At 38.5% G+C, this 8,933-nt stretch overlaps 1 pseudogene; it reads right to left on the bottom strand.

Moving 5' to 3' along the window:
• Positions 1 to 1,772: 1,772 nt before the first annotated feature.
• Positions 1,773 to 7,872, bottom strand: LOC114308360 (nodulation receptor kinase-like; annotated as a pseudogene).
• Positions 7,873 to 8,933: the final 1,061 nt, after the last annotated feature.

Genomic DNA, 8,933 nt, shown 5'->3' with positions numbered 1-8,933 from the left:
GCAACAACAAAGAGCCCGCTCGAGCGTCAAAACTCCCACTCGAGCGTGAAGGCCAAAAACTGGGCATCAACCCTTGGTTTCTAAACACAACCAACCTATTTCAAACCTGCCCAACACAACTCAAGACTCAAATATAAAGAGTAAAGGATGGAAATGAGAATACGACATCAACACACTCACGGAACTAAGTCCGAAATACAATAAACAAAGGAAAGGAAAACCGGGATCGCTATAACCTTAAATATATATATTAGTCTCTGTTCGTTGTTGTTAATGACATTACTGTTGTTCAGTCATTCATTCATCTATATAGTTTTTTTTTTTGCTGACTTTGATTTCAATAACATCACTTATCTTTCTTTTTGGTTTGAGATGTTCTTCAGAGATCTGTTCGTTTTCTCTTTAGTTATACTTGCTATGGCATTTTAACTGAAATTTCATCTCCTAAGTAAATGGGGAACCTCATCACATTCGATGACAATTGACCATTTTTAGTTTTTCTATTGAACCAAAAATAAGAAGAAAAAAAAAATTTAATTTTGCTAATGTAGAATTTAATAGAAAATTTCTAATTTGAGATGAGATGTGAAGTTCTGATAAAATTTCTAGTTGTTCATGCAATGTGAAGTGTTTATAGCCAGCCCATCCAAATTAAAGGGGACAACTAAATGAGTGTGTCAAGTTGTTGGGTGTAATTTGATCCTCTTAGATTGTGAGGTTCACAAATTTATTGACTAATCTAATTTCGTTCTTTCTTCTTGGGAAACATCTCTTGATATCGTGTATTTAAGCAATCCTTGTCTCGAGGAAAGTAATGCAAAATGGTGCTCTGGATGCTCATTTCTCAATTGCTTTGGTGAAAATTAAGGGACAATTTGAACTCAAAAAAAGCATTCTAATTTTATGTTTTTAAAGAAAGTAAATGGGTCATGGTTTAGATATCTCCGTGTTCATTATTTTCTTTTGGGCTTTACTTGAGAATTTTATACAAATTGGCAAATTTTCTGAACTGTTGCGTCAGATCAAGTTTCATTTGATAATGCCATTGCGACCTCATGTATCAATTTTTTGAAAAATTAAATATGATAGTCAGACATCTTGAGTTTTTCCTACTAATAGTTCATGTTCATTGCACACATACCCCTCTCACATTCCTTTATGAAGTCAAGGGCCTCCGATTTCTCTTCACCTAGAATGCCACTAAACAACATTATCAATTTAAGAGCCTGCTTCAGTGAAGGAGCTTCAATATGGACTTCATTGTGCCATCTTTCACTGTGTGAGTGTGTGATATTAAGAATATCATTCAAGTAAAGCTAGTATATTTTTGTACCATCTGTTTATCCAGTCCTTGGTTGAACTTTAGTGATGCAAGTTCACAATTCAGAAATCATTTCTTCTCTCTTTTCTGCTGGGCCTACAATTTGTGGCACCTTAAGTTCTTTCTAAATATCAGCTCAACTGGATGACTGATTGCTGTTGCCTGTGTGTTCTGACTGCCCCGAAGTGATTACAAGTCATGAGGCACCGATTTTCAGTGATCTCGCCTCTGTATAATAATAATGAGAAAATTAGGTAATATAGTGCCTAAGCATTACAGCTGTTGCTGGAGTCTGTTTGGCTTAGAAAACTTGAATCGACATCAAGTTGCTTTAATATATCTTATAAGAGAGCATTGAGGGTTCAACCTCACTTTTTCTTGCTATCGATCATGTGATGTTACTAAACTGAACATCACTTGGAATTAAAGGAAATCTCATCCACCCAAATAATTATCTTGGTTGTGGTGGAGCTGGTTGCGAAAGGATAGGAGATGGCTCCGTTGGTGTTGGAGTCGATGGAACTGGAAGAACAGATGTCCTCTCTATGGAGAATCAATTAGATCCTCCAAAGCTGTCTATGGACTTCATATATTCAGATGCATTGTTCTCTATGATCAAAGTATCCTTCAGATCCCGTACAATGTCAGCCATGCATGGTCGATAAGCAGAGAAGGTCTCAATACATGCTAGTGCCACCTCCACCACTCTCCACATGGCCTCGGCATGGTACCCTCCCTTTATGCTAGGATCCACAATTTCATCAATTCTTGAATTCGTTATATATGGTTTTGCCTGTATGCAAAACGTACTTTTTTGTTAGTTATATTCCTTCGAAGAAATTAAACAAAATTGTAAAAAAAAATTATATAATGATCAAGAAAAAAACAAAATAAAAATTTCTAGAATAAGTAGCTAATATAGACATGTTATGCCTTAGTTTCCTTACAGCTAAAACTATATCCTACAAACGGTTTGTGATTTCGTATTCTTATGTGTTTTGTCAACCCAATATGCATGCAAGGCCAGGACCAGAATAGGAAGAAAGAATGGAAACGGGTGACTGGGCCTCTACTGTTTTGTAATATGATGAAATAGCCAAAATTTCACCTCTTATCTTTTTCTTCTTCTTCTTCTTCCTTTTATTTATTTATTTATTTTGAAAAGAAAAAAGCAAGCAAGATGATAGCATTAAAGAAGGCACCAAAATTTTACTTCTAGAGAGAGAGAGAGAGAGAGAGAGGTAAATCTTTGAGTTCCGTCAACTTGGTTTTCCAGGATGGGAATACAATTTCAAGGTAAACGAAGAAAGTCTGAACTAAAGAGAACTTTATATGCATGTCAGACCAACTAGCTGATTTATGTTGATTGTTGATTTTGCTTTTAGCCAAGTTTTTAGTTTCTGGCCTAGGAAATGAGGAAGTTATGCAGTGAAAAATCAATAATTCAAATTTTAAATTGAGGTGTGTGAAAGACTTGCATGCTTGTGTCGTTAGATGTGGCACACAAAAGAGCAACATTTTGACTGTCAACTTCGTAGTAGTTAGAAACATATTGATCCATACCCATTCAACCAAGCTCCAGTCTTTGCGTGGCCTGTGGATGTTGAGAGGCTCTCGACCACTTATTATTTCAAGTAGAGCAACACCAAAGCTGAAAACATCACTTTTTGCAGATAAATGCTGGGTAGAATAGTACCTGAACAATACAAGCACATGATATTTTTGAGGTTATAATGCATTTGAATATGCCTGAAATGAGCATTAGGGGGTGATGAATATAACAGAATTGCTAAAATAGGAGCTTTTTGGTAATGATCTGCTTAGGATTTATATCCATGTGCATTTTACTACATGAATGGTGAATTAAAATAGAAGCTTTTTGGTAATGGTCTGCTTAGGATTTATATCCATGTGCAATTTACTACATGAATGGTGAACATACATTTGTTTGGTAAAATAGTAGATCTGCAGACTCAGTAGTCTAAGCGTAAAGCATGGTATGGAAGTCGAAATCAAGTATGTGCGTAAAAAACATTGGTCCTTACTCTGGATCCAGGTAGCCGGCTGTCCCCCTTACTTCTAGAGAAGCACCACTATCCCCTTCTTGAGGAGCATACTTTGAAAAACCGAAGTCTGCCACCTTGGCACACTTGCCATGATCTAGGAGTATGTTGCTTGATTTTACATCCCTAAGTATGACACAGCGCCCAGCATATGTGTGAAGATACAGCAAACCTGAAAAGTGAAACTGCTTAGGCGAAGAAAGAATTAATGATCAAATTTCTGTGGAATTAACTAAACAATTATCAGATGAGATGATCAAGTGAGGTAATTTTGATAAAGTGGATATGTTGAATCAACAAAACACTATGTGGGACTTCCTGTTGGACCAGGATTGAACAGCACTAATCGAGTTATACATAGTATTCTTAGATCTATGTCAATGATATACCTCCCTATGTTCACTTTCTCGTGAGATCACTCCTTTAATTTTGGGCGGATGAAGATTCAATGGCCTTCATTAATCTTTTTGTCTCTAATTTTTCTTAACTTGAAGTTTCTCACCAATCTTCATCCTCTGTCAAGTTAGGATCATTGCCAATATTTGCTGACACCATCTTCCATTCCCAGAAACACTTGTGTCCTTGACACACAATCCGTGCCCTGCAGCCACCTGTGAATCAGAGATGCTATGATCTGTTGTTCTAATCGTTCTAATCTATATTCGCACCTTACTGTAATCACTTCCCAAATACCATAAAAGTGACCTCCTTCCATCCTAAGGGCTTAACATATTTTTCCATATCAATGAGGTCAACGTTAATGATTTCATCTTACCGTGTATCCTATACTTGACCAAGACTTTCACTATCAACTTCAAGGTGTTGTAGAAACTGTTCAACCATATCTACACACTAGGGGATTAGAGATGTGTGCTTACACACTTGTGAGCTTCCCTGGTGTCCTCCATCAAGAAAATCCATGACTTATCTTGTCCACTAAAGTCATGTTTGTTTGGGTGGACATGAGCTTGGGATTGGACTAATAGTCTAATAAAATTATTAATCCGATGTTTGGTTAAACAATTGAAGTACGGCCTAATTATTTTAAACTTGACTATTAGTTAAGATAGGATACATAATCCAACGGATTTATAGTCTTAGGACTATTAGTCATGGGAATGCTAATCCAGTCCGCTCAAACAAACATGGCCACAAAACAGGATCATGGCTTATCTTCCTGCAACATTTGTGAAAGCTTGACTGACATATCCAGGGTTTCTCTATAACAGATCGTATATATATATATATATATATTTCTTTTTTCTTTTTTCTTTTGGGTTAAGCTAGTGTGTAAGTCTTTCTGAAGGCTACAAAAAAAGACTACACAATCCTGGGCAGAAATAATGATTCCTCTAATATTAGAAAAGAAAAATGCTATATATGTTGATCATGGTTCTACATTGACATTTCCCTTTTTTTCTTTGTGATAGGCATTTTGCATTAAAGTATTTTCTCCAAGTATCTTTACATTTTATTAATTTCTGTTCATCTCTTTGTTTCTCTGATAGTTTTACTTCGTGCTCATCTAAGAATGCTTTTGTGACTTGTAAATTGTAGGCCTCGTTTGGGAACCTTCTTTTTTAGTTAAAAAGTCAAAAAGTTACTAAATTAATCAAAAAGTCAACAATCCATACTAAAAAGTCAAAAACTCTCTTTTCTCTCTACTTTTTGCACATCTTTTCGTAAAAAACTAAAAGTCATCCCAAACATGCTAGTTTTTTTTAGCTCATATTTTAGCCAAATAGCAAAAAAATTACTAAATTAACCTATTTTCAACCGAGGCCTAAATTAAATTCTCGTAAATTACAAGTTGCATTTTGTCAAACTCTATTGCTGCTTGCCTGTATTCAGTTCTCTTCCATGCTTCAAATGTTGCTGATATTATTTGTTTATTAATTTGAACTAAAATGTTGGATGCTAACTTCATACCAAATAATGTCATAGTCAAAGTCCATTTAATGTTTTCCCCCTTATTTGTATGGGAGATTAGGTTTTCTATTGGAAAAATGCTATAGGTCCCAAATTTTCTACCAAATGAATAACTAAATATCTCATGGGTGTAGGGTCCATAAAAAAGTAGACCCCACACTCATGTGAGACATTTGATTATTCATTTGGTAGAAAATTTTGTATCCCTAACATTACCCTTTCTCTTGTGTCCAAAGAAATAAATGAAAAAATAAATAAATTCTTGTCGTGTCCATTCCATTTAGTTTCTGATAGACTAGAATATAACCAAATCCATGAATGCTACAGATCGCATATTGCTTGCCTCGAGCAGCACCAAGAGAAATGGAAAGTCTGGTTGGCCAGTCCAGCGTTTTTCGTTTTGCTGCCTCCCCTGTTAAAAAATTGGTGAAGGAGGAATAATGAGCATTGAAAAAGATGTACTTGAAGAGCTTCAGATTTGGACAAGGAGTACCATAAAGGCGATCCTGTAGAGAGCCGTTAGACATATAGAGATAAACAAGAATTTGTTGGTCATTTTCACAGCAGCATCCAAGGAGCTGGACCAAATTTTCGTGCCGAATAGCTGATAGCAGGTTCAGCTGTAAAATGCATTGATAACAACTGTCAGTCGTCTTGTGAAACAGGTAAAACTGCTGAACATATTTCAATTTTAACAGATTGTAATCATGGAAACAGATAAAACTATTGATAAGAAAAAGTGCAAAAATACAACATTATTTTATTTCCTGATTTGATGAAAATAGAAAAAAAAATTAAACATGGACTAGTGAACCAAGTATGATAAGAACATAATTAGTCATTACAGGAGCTTAAGTTGTTGCCAGAATGGTTGGGGAACTTGTCATGGAACAGGTAAAAATGTAAAAGATCTAACGAAAACGACTACAAAACGATCTAAGAATTTCTGGAATATCCGGTTCATCAAATCCATAAACACTGTCGGTGCATTGGTGAGCCCAAAAGGCATCACCAGAAACTCATAGTGGCCATACCGTGTACGGAATGCCGTCTTTGGAATATTCTCCTCCCTAACCATCAACTGATGGTAACCCGATCTCAAGTCTATCTTAGAGAAACAACAGGACCCTTTCAACTGGTCAAACAGATCATTTATACGGGGCATAGGGTACTTGTTTTTAACCGTAGCCCGATTCAATTTCCGGTAATCGATACAAAGTCTCAAGGCACCATCTTTCTTTTCAGCAAAGAGGGCCGGTGCTCCCCACGGCGAAACACTAGGGCAAATGAAGCCCTTATCCAGCAACTCCTGGAGTTGAATCTTCAACTCACTCAACTCGACTAGGGCAAAACAATAAGGTGCCATAGAAATCGGCGCTGTGCCGGACACTAAATCAATAGAGAACTCGATCTCTCGATGTGGTCGCAAACTCACAAGATTCTCGGGAAAGACGTCCGAGTACTCACAAACCACTCTCGGCAACACAGTCTGGGTCTCATCACACTCACTACTCATAAAGCTAGCGAGGAGACTACTAAGCTCACTCCGCCCTCGCGGATCATACACCGGTGACAACATACTACCAACCCGATCCCCTAAGAAATGGAAACAATCCCCGCTCAAGGTACATACTGTGACCCTCTGGCGATAACAATCAATAACTGCCCAGTATGACGATAGTCAGTCCATACCCAAAATAACATCAAAACCCGACATAGCCATAACTGCAAAAGAAAATGGAAGCCGACGGTTGGCGACCTCTATATCGCACCCTCTACACTCTTGCTTCAAAATCAATTCACCCCCAACAGGTGATACAACACAAATAGAAGATGCTAACCGTGCCAACTCCAGCCCCAAAACAGATGCAAATGCAGCAGATATAAATGAATGAGATGCACCCGTATCAATCAACACATTGGCAACTGAGTTGCAAAACAAAAAGGTACCTCTCACAACAGATGGAGTCGGTACTAGATCCTGCGCGGTAATAGCATACACATGCCCTGTAGGCCCCTGATCTACCTGCTCACCTCTAGAAGCAAAAAATTGTTGCACAGACTGGGACGATGAAGCCCCCTGATTGGCCCTCGAGGCCTGAACTGACTGAGCTGGCTGAAAACTCTGCCTCGACCCAGATGCACCAGATGTGCCACTTAACTACGGGCAAAACCTCTTCAGGTGCCCCGCTTGACCACACTGGTAGTAAGAAAGCGGCTGACCTCTGCCCTGACTCTGGCTCTGAGGTCGAGCCGAGGATGAAGCTGCTCTCTGTCATCCTCCCCTTTGCGGGCAAGCTGGAGACTTGTGGCCCAGCTGACCACATTTGTAACAGGTAATGTCTCCCTGACTGCCTCTCCCAGAGCCTGCACTCAGCACTGGAAAAGTCGATCTAGCAAAAGCACCCTGGGACTGCTGAGGGTTAGGACCCCTCTACCTCCTACCGTCCCCTGACCATCCTGACTCCTCTTGAAGCCTCTCTGCCTCTCATCATTCTCCTGCATCATAATCTCCATATGGACTGCAGCATCTACAAGACGCCCATACTCTCGAGTCATAGACCCCTCAACTCTCATCTTGAGCCCGTGCCTCAACTTCCTCTCGAACTCAATACAACGGCGTTCCTCAAATGCCACAAGCTCAGGTGCAAACTTGGACAAACTAGTAAAAGCGGCCTCAAACGCGGTGTCACACCCCAAATCCAGGCATGACCGGCCGTGGCCCACAGGGACTTAACCCAAGGCACACGTAAGCCTAAACATGAATCCAAAACCATAAAGAATAAATGTGATGATAGCTCAGAAATAAATAAATCAACACTCAATCCAGTGACAAACCACAAGTGAAAAATAAGTCATAACCAACTTCCTAAAAATGTATATATACTAAATGGGACACAAACCGCCCGTAAATTAAAATAATTCTAAATAAAATCCAACCACAATGTATGCACAAAACTCGACAAAGCAACCTAAAACAAATTAAATAAATACCCTAGAGGTCCATGCAATTGAGTACCCGCTACGCCATGAGTCCACTCTAAGTCCTTCTAACACCTGGAAATGGTAAACAACTAAGTCAGCTGATAGCTCAGTGAGTAGCAACATGGATAGTAAATACAGTTTTGAAAATAGGGTTCAATTCCAAAATAAGATATATATCACAGAAACTAGATTGGCATACAGTTTGGTAAATACAATCTGTTTCAAAAAGAAGGTTCCACAATTCAACACTTAAAATACTCATATCTCGCAAAAACATGATAAACGACATTTTCTACTTAAAACAGATTATAACATGAACACCAATAATTTTCTGGATACCAAGAAAAACAAACAATCTGCCACACAGTTCTCAAGGCTATAAGCCCCGTTGGATCCAATACCGAACTAAGAGTCATCCTCAGGGTGGCACCTGGACCTTTTCTCAAAGACGATCCGATTGAAGGTCACCTAATTGTTTTTAAAGGTCTTTTCCTTACAATCGTTGAGCACTAGAATCATCACGACCCAACCTGGATCTGTTCCCTAGTGGCCAGAGTCACCACACACAGTGGAATAATTTCCCTGGACTAAATACACACATAGACCCAATAATCAATACACATCAGTTTCGCAAA

This window comes from Camellia sinensis, chromosome 1, assembly GCF_055761805.1.
Source record: "Camellia sinensis isolate YWXY chromosome 1, ASM5576180v1, whole genome shotgun sequence".
In the NCBI taxonomy this organism is placed as follows: domain Eukaryota; kingdom Viridiplantae; phylum Streptophyta; class Magnoliopsida; order Ericales; family Theaceae; genus Camellia; species Camellia sinensis.
The sequence above is the reverse complement of the archived record's forward strand: the minus strand, read 5'-3'. Positions and strand labels throughout refer to the sequence as shown.